The sequence below is a fragment of the Hyla sarda genome, chromosome 2 (genome assembly GCF_029499605.1).
Source record: "Hyla sarda isolate aHylSar1 chromosome 2, aHylSar1.hap1, whole genome shotgun sequence".
NCBI classification, from domain to species: Eukaryota; Metazoa; Chordata; class Amphibia; order Anura; family Hylidae; genus Hyla; species Hyla sarda.
The window spans coordinates 439,788,768-439,805,232 of record NC_079190.1 but is presented as its reverse complement, the minus strand read 5'-3'; the positions used below and the strand labels follow the sequence as shown (position 1 = coordinate 439,805,232).

Sequence of the window (16,465 nt, the reverse complement as noted above, 5' to 3'; positions counted from 1 at the left end):
AAGGTTTTCCAGCCAGTGTGCCTCCAGCTGTTGCAAAACTACAACTCCCAGCATGCATGGTCTGTCAGTGCATGCTGGGAGTTGTAGTTTTGACCCCCCTCCCATGTGAATGTACAGGCTACATTCTCACTGGCGGCAGATTACAGTGAGTTTCCCGCTGCAAATTTGAGATGCGGCAAATTTTCCGCCGCAGCTCAAACTCCTAGCGGGAGAATCAGTGTAATCTGCAGCCAGTGTGAATGTAACCTAAAAACACTACACTACCATAAAATAAAGAGTAAAACACTACATATACACACGTACACTGCCCCCCCACCCCCCACCCCCCTTCTCCAATAAAAATGAAAAACGTATTGTATTTCAGTGTTTCTAAGATGGAGCCTCCAGCTGTTGCAAAACAAAAACTCCCAGCATTTCTGGACAGCAATTGACTGTCCAAGCATGCTGGGAGTTTAGCAACAGCTGGAGGCACCCTGTTTGGGAATCACTGGCGTAGAATACCCCTATGTCCACCCCTATGCAAGTCCCTAATTCAGGCCTCAAATGCACATGGCGCTCTCACTTTGGAGCCCTGTCGTATTTCAAGGCAACAGAATAGGGTCACATATGGCGTATCGCCGTACTCGGGAGAAATTGCCTAACAAATTTTGGGGGGCTTTTTCTCCTTTTACCCTTATGAAAAGGAACAGTTGGGGTCTACACCAGCATGTTAGTGTAAAAAAATAAAAAAATTTACACTAACATGCTGGTGTTGCCCTATACTTTTCATTTTCACAAGAGGTAAAAGGGAAAAACGCTCCCCAAAATTTGTAACACAATTTCTCCCGAGTACGGAGATACCCCATATGTGGGCGCAAAGTGCTCTGGGGGCGCACAACAAGGCCCAGAAGGGAGAGTGCGCCATGTACATTTGAGGTGATTTGCACAGAGGTGGCTGATTGTTACAGCGGTTCTGACAAACGCAAAAAAAAAAACACACCCACATGTGACCCCATTTTGAAAACTACACCCCTCATGGAATGTAATAAGGGGTGCAGTGAGAATTTACACCCCACAGGTGTCTGACGGATCTTTGGAACAGTGGTCCGTGAAAATGAAAAATTTTGCACAGCCCACTGTTCCAAAGATCTGTCAGACACCAGTGGGGGGGTAAATGCTCACTGTACCCCTCATTACATTCTGTGAGGGGTCTAGTTTCCAAAATGGTATGCCATGTGGGGGTTATTTTGCTGTTCTGGCACCATAGGGGCTTCCTAAATGCGACATGCCCCCCGAGCAAAATTTGCTCTCAAAAAGCCAAATATGACGCCTTCCCTTCTGAGCATTGTTGTTCGCCCGTAGTGCACTTCAGGTCCACTTATGGGGTACCTCCATACTCAGAAGAGATGGGGTTACAAATTTTGGGGGGTCTTTTCTGCTATTAACCCTTGCAAAAATTTGAAATTTGGGGGGAAACCCACATTTTAGTGAAATTTTTTTTTTTTTTTTTTTTACATATGCAAAAGTTGTGAAACACTTGTGGGGTATTAAGGCTCACTTTATCCTTTGTTACGTTCCTCAAGGGGTCTAGTTTCCAAAATGGTATGCCATGTGTTTTTTTTTTGCTGTTCTGGCACCATAGGGGCTTCCTAAAGGTGACATGCCCCCCAAAAACCATTTCAGAAAAACGTACTCTCTAAAATCCCCTTGTCGCTCCTTCGCTTCTGAGCCCTCTACTGCGCCCGCCGAACACTTTACATAGACATATGAGGTATGTGCTTACTCGAGAGAAATTGGGCTACAAATATAAGTATACATTTTCTCCTTTTACCCCTTGTAAAAATTTAAAAATTGGGTCTACAAGAACATGCGAGTGTAAAAAATGAAGATTTTGAATTTTCTCCTTCACTTTGCTGCTTTTCCTGTGAAACACCTAAAGGGTTAAAACATTTACTGAATGTCATTTTGAATACTTTGGGGGGTGCAGTTTTTATAATGGGGTCATTTATGGGGTATTTCTAATATGAAGACCCTTCAAATTCACTTCAAACCTGAACTGGTCCCTGAAAAATTGCGAGTTTGAAAATTTTGTGAAAAATTGGAAAATTGATGCTGAACTTTGAAGCCCTCTGTTGTCTTCCAAAAGTAAAAACTCGTCAATTTTATGATGCAAACATAAAGTAGACATATTGTATATGTGAATCCCAAAAAATTTTGGGGGGAATATCCATTTTCCTTACAAGCAGAGAGCTTCAAAGTTCGAAAAATGCTAAATTTTTAATTTTTTCATCAAATTTGGGGATTTTTCACCAAGAAAGGATGCAAGTTACCACAAAAATTTACCACTATGTTAAAGTAGAATATGTCACGAAAAAACAATCTCAGAATCAGAATGATAACTAAAAGCATTCCAGAGTTATTAATGTTTAAAGTGACAGTGGTCAGATTTGCAAAAAAGGGCTTCGTCCTAGAGGTGAAAATGGGCTCCGTCCTTAAGGGGTTAAAGGGGTATTCCAGGCCAAAACTTTTTTTTTTATATATCAACTGGCTCTGGAAAGTTAAACAGATTTGTAAATTACTTCTATTAAAAAATCAATCTTAATCCTTCCAATAGTTATTAGCTTCTGAAGTTGAGTTGTTGTTTTCTGTCTAACTGCTCTCTGATGACTCACATCCCGGGAGCTGTGCAGTTCCTATGGGGATATTCTCCCATCATGCACAGCTCCCAGGACGTGACATCATCATTGAGCAGTTAGAGAGAAAACTTCAGAAGCTAATAACTATTAGAAGGATAAAGATTTTTTAATAGAAGTAATTTACAAATCTGATTAACTTTCCGGAGCCAGTTGATATATATATAAAAAGGTTTTACCTGGAATACCCCTTTAACTGTTTCAATATGAGTTGGATAATGGACTAAGTCCCTGTACTCTATTTGGTGCATCTAGCATCTCTAGCTGCTTCATTTAGGGTCAGGCTCCCCTAACCATATGGTGAAGACACCCATCAAGGAGGTCATAAGCTATGACCCAAGATTCTTAGTCTAGGGACTCCAGAATCACACAATTCCTGCTTTTCTACCTTGACATCTACCGTTAAGTTTGAGGCCCCATACAGATTCCATACACCTATTACCAGAATCGGTGGGTTAGGCCAGCTTTAATCTAATGTGTATGCTCAGGTTAAGACTCAAGTTCTGACCTAGTCATCCATGCAAAGTTTAAATGATAGATTTTAAATAAATGAATGTTTTATAATATACATTACTGTGCAGAATTTTTAGGCGGGAGTAGAAAAATGCTACAAAGTGAAAATACTAAAAAAATAATAGAAGTGTTACTAGTTAATTTTATTAAATTTACAAAACCCTTCTCATATGGGATTAATTGGCAGCATTGTAATTGAGAGAACACATAGTTGGGTTGAAAATATGTAAAAAAAATAACCAAAAAAAATTCACTTTTGATGTTTGTGTGCTTCCCCTGTTTATATAATGTTCATGCCCTTATACTTTTATGTAACCTTTTGAAGAATTGACAACCCCAGCCTGGAATTCCATTTTTGTAGCTTTAGTTAAACCCACACTGACTGAAGTTCATCATTGCTTTAGTTCTGCCGGAGATGTTACATATTAGTAGATATGAGATATTGAGATTTAAGACAGCCTATCTTCTTCTCAGCCGTGAACCATAATAGGTAACATTATGTCCCATAGCTACATCCTGCCAAGAAAATGTTGCTATTGTATTTCTGCAGAACATTCCACTTTTAGATGAAGATTCATATCAAAATTGATATAGGAAGTAAAATAAAATTCCTAAATGAATTTCAATGGTGTAGCTACAAAAAAATTGTCATAGATTATTATCCTGCATGTACTCCGATTATACAAATGAGAAAAACAGGTGAAGACTCATTTCACCATCTCCACGGTCATCGTGTCTTTGTCACCATTTTCATCATGTTACAGGGAAATCTCTCAAAGGGCATAGTCACTTAGGGCGCACCTGCATTGTATTTCGCAATTTAAAAAGGATTTATGAGGGTGGTCTGCTCAGAGAACATGACCACTATGTGTAATGTATGTTGGAAAAAAAATCCAGACTGGTCTGGATAAACAGGGGTCTTCGCAAAGGAATGTTTTTATAAGGCACGGTCACATGAATTTCACGCCGGGGATGTGTTGCGACGGCAGTAAGAGAGGAACTGCAGAGCGAACTTCCATCTGTGACTGGGTAGCTCTGTGTACCCGCTTGTAGTGACGGATTTCCTGCTGTAGAAATCTGCCACTTCAAGAAGACACACAGAGCTACCCGGCTCTTTGGTGCACTTTGGTGCTTCTCTGACTGCCATTGGCGCATCCGCAGTGTGAAATACACTGCAGATGCGCCCAGTGTCATCCTGCCCTAAAAGAACACCCCTTTTGCAAAGACCTCCCTTTATCAAGACCAGATTTTGGCATATCTCTTCCTAATTGGGAGTGTTACTAGTCTTATTTTGGCAAATACTCTTTATGTTCACTTTACTTCAAAGTTTCTTATAGTGATAAGCTTATGGCCAGTTTCCAATTACTTTATTGCTTCTACTTTTTAGGAGCCATATTAAAAATGAATACAATATATTTCAAAAATACACACTGAACAAACTGGATAATAAAATCTCCACACCCTGTCTGGACACTTCACTACCCTGTATGCAGAATTACTTGCAGCAATGGAAATATTATTTGTTGTCCAGAAAACATGGATTTTTGTGATCATACTATGACTCAAATTGCACACTTATCTATTTCAACCAGCAAAGCGGTTCAGGCCTTTATTTCTCAGCAAGCTATTAACAGAATGTGTTTTCCTGTTGCAGAAAATAAAAAAAGCCCTTTAGCGTTCCCTGGATCCACATACATTGATTTAATTGCAAGTTAAGTTCTTTGAAAGGGAGTGAATGTTTTAATTCAGACAACATATTCAGCAGGAGCACAGAGCATTTCATATAGACTTTTAACTCACTTGAATTATATTGTAAATACAAAGGTACTCTCTTTATTTTCCATGGTAGCCGGGAGAGCATTAAATTCAAGCATATACTGTATACTCCAGAGCCTGTTTTTGGCAAACAAACGGTAAAAAAGGCAAACATTACATTCAAATCTGGAAAGGTCATTTAGAAAAAACAGATAAGAGCAGCGTTATTAAGTAGAGAATGCAAATAGGGGAATTAATCATAGCATAACTACTAATTATATCCCTCTCTGTCTTTAAGTATATACTGTTATCATAATGGCATGATGCATGCTTCTGTGGTGAGCCACCAGTGTTATAGCGGGACCACTGGGTGTAGCGGTCTAGGTAGCGGGGCCAGATGGTATTAACCCCTGGGGCAAGATGTTGTTAACCCCTAGTGTTCGTGACACCAGGATGTGGTTGTATGGTGTAGAGTACCGCCGACAACCAACCCAAAACGGCATATAGTAAATGAAAGTCCAAAGCAGGGTTGTATTTACCGATTTGATGTGGCTGCAGACTTTTAGGCTTTGGCCTAGATATGCTGGACTTGACTTGTACATGACTTGTGCTTGCTTTTGTGTCCAGGAAAAAAGCAGGAACCAAGAGAGAGAATGTGGAGACTACAGCCCCATATACATATCAGGGGCTGGACTAAAGCCCATTGGTAGCTGGTTGCCTGGGGTTACCTGTGCCTCTGGAACTCTGGGTATCATGTGATCACCTATCACATGACAGATCACATGACCTTCGGAAGGTCCTATACAGGGTAAACGTCCTAACAACCTTCATATATTACTTACATTCACTGCACAATACATATAATAGATGTACATACTTAATATACAATACAATACCATGTCATGACTTAGGGGGACCCTGCAGGAGAGCCCTGTGGACCTGAGGGACTCTACCCGAGGGGACTTTAGGACTGTACAGAACCATTTTCTGTACTGGGACGCCACACTTCTATGGGACCTGACCAATAAGGAGGAGGTCCAGCACCAAACCCAAACTACCTTGAATCCCTCATCCATTTCAAGGTCTAATAGATTAATCACATAAAGGGGTATTCCACAGTTTAATGGATATGTGTCTGATTGCAGGAAGTCCGACCTCTGGGACCCCCACAATTTCCTATGTGGGGACCAGGCTACTTAAACATCCTAAGACCACAGCAGCCCCCACCTTCCTGGACGAACGCAAATGACGGCCTGCTCAGCCAATTGCCGGACGCTGCAATGTAGTAAAATGAATAAGAAATGCTTTTTATTCTAGTTTCATTCTTTATGATTTCTGAAACCTCTTTAAGATGACCACTAAAAATTGAATAGAAAATAGTTTTTTTTTATGAGGGTGGTCTTCTCAGAGAGCAAGCATGGCCACTATGTATATGTTCAAAAGAAAATCCAGACAGTGTTTCTTAACTATAACTCCCAGCATGCCAGACAGCTGTATGTTGTGAGTTTGGAAACACATTGAATAAAAAAAATTATAATTATTGTGCTATAAAAATTTCAAGAACCTCTTTAAGCCTTAAAGTCGATTGTGTTCCTTTTTTTGTAAATGTGCTGAGCCTGAGGGTCAATATTAAAAAGCAAACATATACTTACCTTCCTTGCTCCTGCCATTGCCATTATTCTCTCAGAGCTAGTCCTGTTGCACAGCCCTTGCTGTGTTTGGGTTTGTACATGCACTGCTGCTCAGCCAATCAGAGGCCACAGTTTCCCACTTCACTGCTGATTGGATGAATAGGCAATACACTTACTGACCCCAAACACAGTAAGTGCTGTGCAATAAAAGTAGCTCTGGGAGAACGGCGGTGGGAGCAAGGAAGGGAAGTATATTGTTGTTGTTTTTTTTTGCCCCCCAGGCTCAGCACATTTATTAAAATGAAACTCTTTAAAGGTGGCTTTTTATTTATTACATTTCTAATAATTACATATTATTTTGTAATTTTGCAATTTGACTGTACAGTTAAAGTAAAGTAATTTGGTAATATAAACCAATTTATAGTTAAATGTATGTCAGTTCTGTGAATGCAGACATTAAATAATGGATGGTTTTGTTCCAAATGCTATGGGGCATAGCTAAGGGAGGGCCTTGTGCCTCAGATGCTGGGTATTGGATATTCCATTGGCACCAGCAACAAAATTTTATTCAATTGCAACTGTCATGAGTTTTGACATCCCCCTTCCAACCTAAGCCCAGTACCTTTGGCTACCAATATAATGTGTCCAGGGTTTCACAATGCCCCTCGGCCTCCACGCCTATCTCCTGTACATCAGCATTGGGACCACTGTGTGAATGACAGAAATTCTCAGCGCATGCGCCCTACATCTATGCTCCATGTGGGTGGCAAGTTCTCTAACCCATGCTCGATCCTACTAGATACCGTGGTCACTAGAGCCAGTGAGCTTGCTCACTTTATTCTGCTAGCATAATGCAAACACACTGTGACAACAGACTGCTGGCTCAGTTGCCGCGCACACAGAAGATTGATGCAGAGCGCATGCACTGAGGATCTGTGTGTCATTCACACAGTGGTCCCAACGTGAACAAACAGGAGATATGCGTGGCGGCCTAGTGGCATTGCAAACCCCTGGTCATACCTATCCGACTGTTGGTGATTTCAAGAAAAAGTGGTAAACAGCAGCCTTACACACATTGGGCTTCTTTTTTTTTTTTTTTTGGGGGGGGGGGGGGGGTCAAAAATCATGACAGTCACCTTTTAAAAAAGTTTTATTAATGACAGAGTAGGGCAGCTACTCTGCATGGGTGGGTCAGGCTGGTGATTGGTCAATTGGATAACAAATCTATGGACAGCAAAAATTTGACTTCTGTGTATTGTTTGTAAGGGAGAGGAACCAAGTTTTCAAAGGTGAAACTCTTAGCAAGCATTATCCTGTAAAGCAGAATACACTGCACTACAATAGTATTAACAAAAAGAAAAATAGCCAGCACTATTTGCTGTGCAATTTAGGGGGAGTGTCACCCTCTTTAGCCGTGCACCCCTCCCTATTAACAGGAGGTTTTTTAAAATTAATAGTGGATCCAGCATGTCACCTAGTCAGAGGCCATATGCCCAGCAGAGATGAGTGAAATGAATGTTAGGGTCCCATCCGAAATGAGGCCACCTCCACATGGTGGATGGGGGACACGTTTTGATCAATAAGTGCGCTAGGAGCCTTCATTTTTTGAGTGCTGCTGCAACCTTCTTTTTTGTATACTACTGTTCAATAATAGTGCAGTGTATAACACCAGAGATTGTCTGACTTCTGTCAAAATCCGCTTGTAGGACTAGCAAAAAAGTAAAATAAATAAATGAATAATTTAAAGAAAATGTGAATAAAATAAAATCTGCCAGCCCACCACCCCAAAAATAAAAAAAAATATTTTCCCTTTACATTTCCATTTTGTATGTAAAACACATATATTATTTGTATATCTTCACATCTGTAATGACCCAAACAATAACATTATTTTATCATTTACTCTGCTCATTAAATGCTGTAAAAAATTTTAAAAAAATGCCACAATTGCTATGAGCCCTAGAGAGTAACTATGAGGTTTTGTGCTAAGAACGGCCTATTTTGTTGTTTATATTTTGCTTTTCTTACAAAAGCTTTTTCTTTTTTGTTACATTTTGAAGACTGACTTTTTTTTTCCTCTCACTATGGGCTTGCTTCATCTCTTCCTTAACGTCAACGTAAAATACAGTATATGAAATCTTGTTCTGGTAGATTTAAATCATCCATGCCCTTATCTTTTCCCTTCAATGTTTAAACACCAACCAAAACAAACATCTTGGGAAAAAGTACAGTCAGGATAAAGAGCACATGATATGAGAAAGGACAGTAAATACAAAGACTTAGCATTATATTCCAAAAAATAGTTAACCTACTTTCATGTTTATCTGACATTTCTGAGGGTTAAATGGTTTGCAAACACTGCCTGACTTTATAGAATAGAATGTAATTGGCTTTATCGAATTAGTTTGTTATATAAACTTATAACCAAACAATCAACCTTGAGAAACTGATATTAAATTTGAATAAATAAAATCTACAATAGAGATGGTTTGCACAATGTCTGAAGGAAGAATAAAACACTCCTTAGATATAGAACTATAATGAATGCTAAAATGGTGATGTTTAATCTATTAACAGTTCAAACACTATAGTCAAACACAAAGAGAAGTATAAATGTCTACTGTTCACACAGTCCACAAAACCTCAGTCAGTGCTGCAGGTTACTCACCTTGCCTAGTTCCTGAACTCCTCACCAACTGATCTTGCCCTCGTGATACCTCTTGTCTTTTGCCACCGCTTTGCTGGATTGGGCCAGCATTGGGTTGCAAAGCTAACTGCTGCCTATTTAAAAGACAGGGTGCCATAAAATTGTTGTGGTTCTTTCTCTTTGTTGTCATTTGTTTTTGGTGCTTCTGATCCTAATCCTTATTTTTATTTGCCTGGTAGATGTTGTTCAACTCCTAGTTCTGATCCTTGGCTCCATTCCTGACTTTGCTCCCATTATATCATATGAACTTTCACATCCTAAATGCTCTCCTGAAGATGACCCGTGGCCTGGGATGATTCTAGCTTTTCTGCTGCCTGAGGCAAAAACTGAAATAGTGCCCCCTCCCTGCCTGTATTGAAAATAGCCCTCCCCTCACATCAGTGACCTGACTGCTGCAAGGAATAGAAGGGAAGCTAAGGCTATGAATATGAGAAGCGTGAGGAGCTCAGGAGGCAGCACTGAACACAGTGTACAGAAAGTAAGTACTGTGTGCTGCTGCATGCTTCATCTCCTTCTGCTCTCAGCTTCTGGGCTCACTGCCGCCCCTGCAGTCCTAGCAGAGCACCATCTGAGGCAAGAACTTCAGCCTGCCTCATGGACATAGCTGCCCTGCCCTTGGCTTTATTTCTTACTACACTACTGCTGCATTAGTGCTACTGCCACCAGCGGCCTGTGTGTCTGACTTGGAAAGTTAAAGGGGTATTCCAGGAAAAAACTTTTTTTTATATATCAACTGGCTCCAGAAAGTTAAACAGATTTGTAAATTACTTCTATAAAAAATCTTAATACTTTCAGTACTTATGAGTTTCTGAAGTTAAGGTTGTTCTTTTCTGTCTAAGTGCTCTCTGATGACACGTGTCTCGGGAACCGCCCAGTTTAGAAGAAAATCCCCATAGCAAACCTCTTCTAAACTGGGTGGTTCCCGAGACACGTGTCATCAGAGAGGACCTAGACAGAAAAGAACAACCTTAACTTCAGAAGCTCATAAGTACTGAAAGGATTAAGATTTTTTAATAGAAGTAATTTACAAATCTGTTTAACTTTCTGAAGCCAGTTGATATATAAAAAAATATTTTTTTCCTGGATAACCCCTTTAATAACTCTACGTTAGGTTAAACAATTAATACTTAGATTCTACATCCTATTTTGAAAGTGCTCAATCGATTGTGGTTTGGAGAATCAGTGCTGTTTTGATAGATTTATTAAGAGACACACACTACCAGGGGTGGACTAACCACTCTTTGGGTCCCCAGGCATTAGAGGTCATGTATGAACCATACCTATATAGATGTGCTGCTCACATACAATAAAATGTTTTTCTCCTTATCATTTTAATAAGTTAAGAAAATACAGGAGCCTCCACATACCCAGTACCCCAATCTGTATACATAGATTCACCTATCTCAAATAATACTGTAATTGATACCCCTATACATAACTAAATAACACCACAATACCAGGACTGAACATTACCACCATACTGTGACTAAATAGCACCACCATACAGAACTGAATAACACTGCCATACCAGAACTGAACAATACCACCATACCATGACTAAATAACATAGCATACCATGGGGGGAGGGAACCTACAACATAGAGGGGGAAGATAGTGTAGATAGAGAGTGCGGACTAAGTAATATTCCTGGGGGTGGAGCAGAGGGAGGGGTTAGAATAGTTCATAGGGATAGGCTTCATAGGAAGAAAAAACATACTCCGTTGAATTGCGTGATGACTAATGCCAGAAGTCTGACCAATAAAACTGACGAACTGGAGTGGTTGATGTCTGAAGAAAATTATGACATAGTGGGTATAACTGAGACTTGATTGGACAATAGCTGTGACTGGGTGGTCAACATACAGGGTTATAGACTATTCAGGAAGGATCGGACAAAACGGAAAGGGAGACGAGTTTGTCTGTATGTGAAATCGAGCCTGAAAGCCGCATTACGGGAGGATATATGGGAGGGAAATTACAATGTGAAGTCATTATGGGTAGAAATATATAGAGATAAAAAAAAAAAATCCTGATAGGGGTTTGCTACAAGCCACCAAACATAATGGAAGAGACAGAAGATCAATTACTGAGACAAATAAACTAGGCAGCAAATCAAAATGACGTGATAACAATGGGGGACTTTAACTATCCTCATATAAACTTGGAGACTGAGTCCTGTGAATTTCATAAAGGAAACAGGTTTCTGACTATAGCTAAAGACAATTATCTGTCCCAAATGGTGCAGGGACCCACCAGAGGGGGCACCCTACTGGACTTAGTATTAACCAACAGACCTGATAGAGTAACAAATGTGCAAGTAGAAGGACACCTAGGAAATAGTGACCATAATATAATACATTATAACTTGTTCTTCAATAAGGGAAACTCTCGAGGGGCCACAAAAACAATGAACTTTCGGAAGGTAAAGAGATCAACTCAGAGAAGCCCTGAACAATATAAAATGGGATAATGTCCTCAAAAACAAGAATACTGACACTAAATGGGAGACTTTTAAAAATATCTTAAATTCTCACTGTAAGATGTATATACCTTATCGGAATAAAAGGGTCAGAAATAAAAGAAAACCAATATGGATAAACAAAAATGTTAAGAGGGCCATAAATGACAAAAATAAAGCATTTAAAATACTAAAACAAAAAATGTAAACTATGTAAAAAACAGATAAAAAACGCTAAAATAGAGACAGACAGACTCATTGCCACAGAGAGTAAAACTAACCCCCAAATGTTCTTTAACTATATAAATAGCAAAAAGATAAAAAATGAAAGTGTGGGCCCTTTAAAAAATGATGAGGAAGAAATTATAAACAGAGATCATGAAAAGGCAAATATATTAAACAAATTCTTCTCCTCTGTGTTCACCGAGGAAAATTAAATGCCAGGTGAAATACAGCGAGATAAGGTAAACTCCCCAGTACAGGACACCTGTCTAACCCAGGATGAAGTACAGTGCTGCCTACAAAAAATCTAAATAGACAAATCACCAGGTCCAGATGGCATTTGTCAGGATTCAGCAGGCTGGAGGTGGATCCTCTGTGTCAGAGAGGGATTGGCGTGGACCGTGCCGGCGGACCGGTTCTAAGTTGCTACTGGTTTTCACCAAAGCCCGCCGCAAAGCGGGATGGTGTTGCAGCGGCGGTAGCAACCAGGTCGTATCCACCGGCAACGGCTCAACCTCTCTGACTGCTGAGATAGGCGCGGTACAAGGGATAAGGCAAGAGCAAGGTCGGACGTAGCAGAAGGTCAGGGCAGGCAGCAAGGATCGTAGTCAGGGGCAACGACAAGAGGTCTGGAACACTGGCTTGGGATACACAAGGAACGCTTTCACTGGCACAATGGCAACAAGATCCGGCAAGGAAGTGAAGGGGAAGTGAGGTAATATAGGGAAGTGCACAGGTGAACACACTAATTAAAACCATGTGCCAATCAGTGGCGCACTGGCCCTTTAAATCGCAGAGAGCCGGCGCGCGCTCCCTAGGGAGCGGGGCCGCGCGCACCGGGACAGCACTGACGGGGAACGAGTCTGGTAAGCGGGTCGGGATGCGCACCACGAGCGGGCGCGTCCCGCATCGCGAATCGCATCCCAGCTAGGGACATTATCGCAGCGCTCCGAACAAGAGAACGCTGCAAGTGCTCCGGGGAGGAGCGGGGACCCGGATCGCTCGGTGTAACAGTACCCCCCCCCCTTGGGTCTCCCCCTCTTTTTTGAACCTGAAAATTTGTGAATAAGGTCCTTGTCGAGAATGTTATCCGTTATCTTCGGGTTCCCATAACCTCTCCTCAGGACCGCAATTCTCCCAATCTACAAGAATTTTTTTTTTTACCTCTGACCGTCTTAGATGCGAGAATTTCTTTAACCGAGAAGACATCTGAGGACCCGGAGACAGGAGTAGGAGCAACAACCTTGGGAAAGAAGCGGTTAAGGATAAGCGGTTGAAGGAGAGAGACATGAAAAGCATTGGGAATACGGAGAGAAGGGGGAAGAAGGAGTTTGTAGGAGACAGGATTGATTTGGCACTTGATTTTAAAGGGTCCAAGATAACGTGGTCCCAGTTTATAACTGGGGACACGGAAGCGGATATACTTGGCGGAGAGCCACACTTTGTCTCCAGGAGCAAAGACAGGAGGAGTTCTTCTTTTTTTGTCGGCATGCTTCTTCATCCGGGATGACGCCTGTATGAGGGATTTTTGAGTCTCTTTCCAGATGGTGGAGAAGTCCCGGGTAACCTCATCAACAGCGGGTAAACCAGAAGGCGTGGGAGTGGGGAGGGGGGAAGAGGGTGACGGCGTACACCACAAAGAACGGGGATTAAGCGGAGGACTCAGAGACTTTGAAATTGTACGAGAATTCGGCCCATGGTAGAAGATCGGCCCAATCATCCTGGCGGGAGGAAACAAAATGTCGCAAATAGTCACCAAGAACCTGGTTAACTCTCTCCACTTGCCCATTGGATTGGGGATGATAGGAAGACGAGAAGTTTAATTTGATTTTAAGCTGATTACAGAGGGCCCTCCAGAATTTCGATACAAATTGAACGCCTCTATCCGAGACAATATGTGTGGGAAGTCCGTGAAGGCGAAAAATGTGCACAAAAAATTGTTTCGCCAACTGTGGCGCAGAAGGAAGACCTGGAAGTGGAATAAAATGTGCCATCTTGGAGAAACGATCAACGACCACCCAAAGGACTGTGTTGCCATGGGATAAAGGCCGGTCTGTTATAAAGTCCATAGCAATCTGAGACCATGGTAGCTCAGGAACCGGCAGAGGATGAAGGAGGCTGGCAGGCTTCTGACGAGGAGTTTTGTCCCGGGCACAGACTGTACAAGCCCGAACAAAATCAGCAACATCTGCTTCCAGGATAGGCCACCAATAAAAACGAGAGATGAGCTGGATGGACTTTTTGACGCCAGCATGGCCGGCGAGGTGTGAGGAGTGTCCCCACCTGAGGATCCTGAGGCGCTGGCATGGAGGGACGAAGGTCTTTCCAGGAGGAGTTTGTCTGATGGAAGCTGGGGAAGCGGAGATCAGACACTCAGGAGGAATAATGTGTTGCAGGGAGGCTTCCATTTCAGAGGCATCCGAGGAACGAGAGAGGGCGTCAGCCCGGATGTTCTTGTCAGCAGGGCGAAAATGAATCTCAAAGTTAAAACGGGCAAAAAACAACGACCACCTAGCCTGGCGTGGGTTCAGCCGTTGGGCAGACTGAAGATAAGAGAGATTCTTGTGATCAGTGTATATAATAATTGGGTATTTGGACCCCTCCAGCAGTTGCCTCCATTCCTCGAGGGCTAGTTTTATGGCCAGTAGTTCTCGATCACCAATGGAGTAATTTTTCTCCGCCGGAGAGAAGGTCCTAGAAAAGAAACCACAAGTAACATTATGTCCAGAAGAGTTTTTTTGTAGGAGTACAGCTCCGGCTCCCACCGAGGAGGCGTCTACCTGCAGTGAGAAGGGTTTAGATGGATCAGGTCTGGAGAGTACGGGAGCAGAAGAAAAGGCAGTTTTGAGACGGTTGAACGCCTCGTCCGCTTGAGGAGGCCAGGACTTAGGGTTGGCGTTTTTTTTTGTTAGGGCCACAATTGGGGCCACAATGGTGGAAAAATGAGGAATAAATTGTCTGTAGTAATTGGCAAACCCCAAGAAATGTTGGATAGCTCGGAGTCCGGAGGGGCGTGGCCAATCCAACACGGCCGACAGTTTGTCCGGGTCTATTTGAAGTCCCTGGCCAGAGACTAAATATCCTAGGAAGGTAAGAGATTGGCATTCAAAGAGACATTTCTCCATCTTGGCATATAATTGATTGTCCCGGAGTCTCTGAAGAACCAGGCAGACATGACGGCGGTGTTCTTCGAGGTTAGAAGAGAAAATCAAAATGTCGTCCAAGTGGACCACAACACAGGTATATAATAAATCATGAAAAATTTAATTTACAAAGTCCTGGAAGACAGCAGGGGCGTTGCAAAGCCCAAAGAGCATAACCAGATATTCAAAGTGTCCGTCTCTGGTGTTAAATGCGGTCTTCCACTCGTCCCCTTCCCTGATGCGGATGAGATTATATGAACCTCTTAAATCCAATTTGGTAAAGATGTTGGCGCCACGTAGGCGGTCAAAGAGTTCCAAGATAAGAGGCAGGGGATAGCGGTTTTTTATAGTGATTTTATTAAGACCGCGGTAATCAATGCATGGTCGTAAGGAACCATCTTTTTTGGAGACAAAGAAGAACCCTGCTCCGGCAGGGGAGGAAGACTTGCGGATAAATCCCCTTTTTAAATTTTCTTGGATGTACTCTGCCATGGCTTGTGTTTCAGGAGCTGACAGGGGATAGATTCTGCCCCGGGGTGAAGTAGTACCAGGAAGGAGATCAATAGGACAGTCATAAGGTCTGTGAGGAGGCAAAGTCTCTGCTTGTTTTTTGCCAAAAAATTGGATGGCGTACTCGCCTACTGAAGAATTACCCTGGACCAGGTTCAGCAGGGCAGTCTCGGCAGAAGAGGCTCGGGCTGGTTCCTCGAAGACACTTCGAATCTCCGCGAAGAAAGAGTGTACGGAGGCAGTGACAGGATCATTGCGGTCCCAGAGCGGTGTGGCCCATGACAGGGCATTCCCAGACAGGAGACTAACCACGAAAGCCACCTTTGACCGTTCAGTTGGAAATTGGTCCGACATCATCTCCAAATGCAGGGAACATTGCGAGAGAAAACCACGGCAAAGTCTAGAGTCCCCATCAAACCTGTCTGACAACGATAAACGGAGGCTGGATGCGGCCACTCGCTGCGGAGGAGGTGCAGGAGCTGGCGGAGGAGATGGTTGCTGAAGCTGTGGTAGAAGCTGCTGTAGCATAACAGTCAGTTGAGACAGATGATGGCCTTGTTGCGCTATCTGTTGCGACTGCTGGGCGACCACCGTGATAAGGTCAGCGACAACTCACAGCGGGACCTCAGCGGGATCCATGGCCGGATATACTGTCAGGATTCGGCAGGCTGGAGGTGGATTCTCTGTGTCAGAGAGGGATTGGCGTGGACCGTGCTGGCGGACCGGTTCTAAGTTACTACTGGTTTTCACCAGAGCCCGCTGCAAAGCGGGATGGTCTTGCAGCGACGGTAGCAACCAGGTCGTATCCACTGGCAACGGCTCAACCTCTCTGACTGCTGAGATAGGCGCGGTAC

At 42.6% G+C, this 16,465-nt stretch overlaps 1 protein-coding gene and 1 long non-coding RNA gene across 4 annotated transcripts in view; one reads left to right on the top strand and one right to left on the bottom strand.

Moving 5' to 3' along the window:
- Nucleotides 1–16,465, top strand: part of GRPR (gastrin releasing peptide receptor) — a 208,850-nt gene that overhangs the window by 33,753 nt on the left and 158,632 nt on the right. The window lies entirely within an intron of this gene.
- The window catches only part of LOC130356985 (uncharacterized), a 37,697-nt gene that overhangs the window by 12,705 nt on the left and 8,527 nt on the right, over nt 1–16,465 (bottom strand). Inside the window, exon 3 of the long non-coding RNA XR_008889058.1 lies at nt 4,986–5,078. This is a non-coding gene — a long non-coding RNA (uncharacterized LOC130356985). The remainder of the gene's footprint in view (nt 1–4,985; nt 5,079–16,465) is intronic.